The sequence below is a fragment of the Crocuta crocuta genome, unplaced genomic scaffold (genome assembly GCF_008692635.1).
Source record: "Crocuta crocuta isolate KB4526 unplaced genomic scaffold, BGI_CrCroc_1.0 scaffold653, whole genome shotgun sequence".
NCBI lineage: Eukaryota > Metazoa > Chordata > Mammalia > Carnivora > Hyaenidae > Crocuta > Crocuta crocuta.
This window is the reverse complement of record NW_027527134.1, coordinates 30,019-34,119: the sequence shown is the minus strand read 5'-3', so window position 1 is coordinate 34,119 and position 4,101 is coordinate 30,019. Positions and strand designations below refer to the sequence as shown.

General features: G+C 50.7%; 1 long non-coding RNA gene across 2 annotated transcripts in view; it reads left to right on the top strand.

Annotated features, from left to right (window-relative positions):
- The window catches only part of LOC144222364 (uncharacterized), an 8,674-nt gene extending 7,689 nt beyond the window's left edge, over positions 1 to 985 (top strand). For both annotated transcript variants that reach the window (XR_013332396.1, XR_013332402.1), the window contains exon 3: positions 301 to 985. This is a non-coding gene — a long non-coding RNA (uncharacterized LOC144222364). The remainder of the gene's footprint in view (positions 1 to 300) is intronic.
- The last annotated feature ends 3,116 nt before the right edge of the window (positions 986 to 4,101 follow it).

The window sequence follows — 4,101 nt, the reverse complement described above, 5'->3', positions numbered from 1 at the left end:
CGCCAGCGATGCCCGGGCACACCTGGGCCACAGAAAACACCGCGCAGCCCTGCCCTCAGTCGCCGGCCAAAGGAAACCAGAAACTTCCCGTTTGTCTCCACACAGGTGCAGGGTTTAGACAGGGCGGCCGAAACCTGAGAAAGGTAGAGAGATGTCTGGCGACGGAGCGCGGGGAAAAGAGGGGGGCAGGGAGCAAACGACAAAGGGGCCAATCTCAACCTAACCTGGGACACAAAAGTGCGTTTCCTACAAATGGCTGAGCTCCGTAGCAAGTTAAAATATGCATCATCATTTTCTTAGGGCTCATCAATGACCCAGTGAAACCACAGAGCATGTTTTAGAAGGAAGAGCGGAGGCCGAAGGGCCTCCGTGAGCACCGAGGACATCACAGGTGCAGTGAGGGAGACGCAGGAGGCCCGAGACCCGGGGACGGACACAGGGGGCCACGGCGCGCTCCCAGCGCAGGCGGAGACGCAAAGCGGGGATATCAGCCAGCACGACGGTCCAGCCTTAGGAAAAGTGGTGAGGACCTCACTCAGCCAGAGGAAACTGCGGGAAGCCCTCCCCGGCCTGAAGGAAGACGTGCAGGTTTACTCGGAAAGAGCGACATATTCCAGGGAAAGTGAACACAGAATGTCCCGGACTAAGACATGTGATTAAGTTCCGGAATTCCAGAGATGGGCCCCCAGAAATATTGCCCAAACAGCAAATCCCCAGCAGCCTGGGGCGGGGAGGGTGCCGGTATCTGACTGTTTCCAGATGCCCTGCTGTAACGTCTAAGGCTCAGAGATTTTGGAGCAAATCTCTTCAAAAACCTGATGAAAACGAAGCGGGCCCCAAGAATGTATGTCTCTCGAAAACACCGTCGAAGCCAGAGAGAACTGGCAAGCGGTCCCAAACTCTCTGAGCCCACGATACCTCCGGGCGCCTGGATCAAAGGGTCCTGCGAGCCTCCCTCAGGACCGACTCCAGGGAGGAGGGCAGCACGGACCGGGGGCGCCGAGTCCCACAGAAGGAGGGCTCACGTGGAGCAAAGTGCACAAATCACGGCTGTACCAGAGAACTTAGGTGTAATCCTTGAGAATAAAGTTACGAGCTACAGGGCCCTCCTCCCCCGGCTCCGGTTCTCTTTCTTTCTTCCAAGAGAGCAAGGGGATTAGAATCCGCGGGCGTCACGAGTTCCTTTGAAATTGGTTTCTGGTCTGTTGCTGCCATCGGTCTCCCTGATGCGGTGGGGCTGCCGACCCCGATTGCCCCTTGCCCCCTCATTCCCCGAAGGGCCCACTCCCGCGCTTTCAATACATCCACGCCTATAGGTGCATCCCATCCTGGAAAAAGGACAGAGCGTAGCCTTTTTGCTTTTCTTTTAAACTGACATGGACGTCGGCTACAGATCTTACGTCACTACCTTCTCTCGCCGAGTTGCTTATAAAAATGAAGCCGTATTTCTTTATATAAACCCAGCCTGTGTCTTCGCTGGGACACGGTTTATCAGCATAGGCACACGCCTCATTCTGCATATTCTTAGCTTTGGAAGCCACCGGTGCTCCTGACTCGCCTGTCCACAAACTGGCCACTGGGGACTTTGTCCTGTGTGGCCACGGCTCTGGGGTGTGGCAGGGGTTAGTCCCGTGGAAAGGGGCTGCGTGCTGGGAAGAGCCTCAGAGGGTCGCTGGGAGGGTCAAATGCAGCCCGCGTAGCCACGTAGCCGCTCAGACATCTCCTCCCGCAAGCAGGAGATACAAGCGTGTAGCCTACGCTTTCTGTCCCTGACTTCGGACGCCCTCTATCGGGAGTCAAGTGCCCGACCCGCCCTGACCTTGTCGCGGAGGCGGTGGGCAGCCCTTCCTCGTGATCCGTGAAGCCCAGTTCTTCCGTGTTATGTCAGAATCGATGGCTATGTTTCTCTCATAACCTTCTGGGGTTGTTAGAACTGCGTTCCCTGTATACATGGGTTTGGAGAGAATGACTCTTTTCACTGCTACGTCGTTGTCACAGAAGGCGTACAAGGCTGAGGGCACCTCGGTGGGGAGCTTTCCCGGGGACCAGCCCTCCTGTCCCCTCGCTTCCTGCTTCCCGATGAAGAATATCTTCCTTTTTGAGCTTTGAGCAGGAATTCTGCAGCCTGGCTGGGCTCTCTTATTCCAGCTGTGTCTGTGTCAATTCTGGTAGCTTGTCTTTCAAGGTGGATGTGACACGTCATCTGCCAGTCACCAATTTGTCATTTCCCACAGTCGTGACGGACGGTATCTTCATCTTTTTTTTTTTTTTTAATATTTTTATTTATTTCTAGGAGAGAGAGAGAGACAGCGTGAGCAGGGGAGGGTCAGAGAGAGAGGGAGTTACGGACTGAAACAGGCTTCAGGCTCCGAGCTGGCAGTCAGCACAGAGCCCGACGCGGGGCCCGAACCCACAAACCGTGAGATCATGACCTAAGTGAAAGTCGCTTAACCGACTAAGCCACCCAGGCGCCCCGGTATCTTCATCTTATATACAAATTTGAAGGGAATGCACCTGAACTTTCCTCATGGGGATTTCATCAAGTTCTTCCAGAAGACTCTTCCATCTCTCCACTCCTGGGCAGCAAAGTCCTAAGTTATTCATAGAACCTTTTTGTTACACCTGCTGAGATGATCACGCAAATTCTTTTCTCCCTGGTAATGAGTTGCAGTGATATATTTTTGATGGTGAGCTTCTTAATCCTCTTAGAATAAACCCTACTTGACTGTGACTGGCTATTTTCAATAACCTACTTGATTAGTCCAATATTTGATTTAGAAATTGTGTGTTTTCATTCCTAATGAAGCAGATCTATAATTTCCCTTTTGTTTTACAGTCCTTTGCCTGATTTTCAAATGAGACTTACAGGAGCTTCATAAGAGAGCTCACCTACTTCCCTTCCCATTGTATTCCCAGCATTTGAAGAGAGGATAGAGCCTCTGTTAGAACTCACTGAGAAGCCGTCTGCTTCTGGGCCTTTCTGGGACTTAAGATTCCTGGTGATAATTCCACTGTCTTTGATGGTTATTGATCTCTTCAAGTTTTAAATATCTTTTCATGTGAGTTTTACCATCTCATGTTTCTCCCCCCAGAAATGTATCCATTTCTTCTAGATTTCAAATTACCAGGAAATTTGCTCCCCCAATTGCTTTTTGTAAAATCCGTTACATACGGATTATTTAACCTTGTTCACTTTGTATTTTATTTACCTGGATCTTGCTTCCTCTTCTGCGGTTCAGCTTTTCAGACATCTGTCTATCTTACTGATTTTTTTCAAAGACACAGCTTTCATTGTTACCCACTTGTTATTTTTATTCTGCTTTCTCATTATTTTGGTTTAAGTCTATGCTTTTTCTAGCATCTTTATTGGAATGCTTGCCTTGTTTCAAAATCTTTTCCATCAAGCTCTAAATGTTCCTGGGTGGTCCTGCCTCGAGGTCTGTTCTCAGCAAGGTGTTGGCCCAGGCTGTATCATCTGAAGGCTTGAGTGGGGTTGGAGGAGCCATTTCCAAGATGGCACCCCACATGGCTGTTGGCTGGAGCCCTCATGTTTTCACCACCTGGGCCTCCACCCAGCAGGGGTAGTGACAAGAGCTCTGTGCACCTCACTCCACCCAGCAGGGGTAGTGGCGAGAGAGAGACTACACTGCCTCTGACGACCTCCCCCAGACCACACAGTATCAGCTTATTCCAAGTGCATCACTGTGCTGATATTCTCACCTGCAGCCCTGTCCCCAGACTACCTTTCCTTGCTCAGCTGAATCCCTTGGCACTTTACCGCCTGAAACAATATTGCCCTGGCACCTTTGCTGGACTTTCATTGTGGGTTCAGGTGACAGAGGTGTGAAGACCCATGCAATCAATCCTGCAGTCTTCGTGGGAAGCCCACAGTAACTATTCAGGGGAAATGGCTCCTGTCACTTGGAGCCTCCTCTTCTGGTGGGTTTTTAATCTGGAGCTATAGACCACGGATGGACACCAGGTCCTGGGTGATTTCTTGCAAATTTTGTGCAAAACTCCACGTTTTCGTGCATATGTATAGACCTGTCCAAGGAGACCCTCGTTTGAATTTCAAAGAAGGGTATATGAACCCAAAGTACT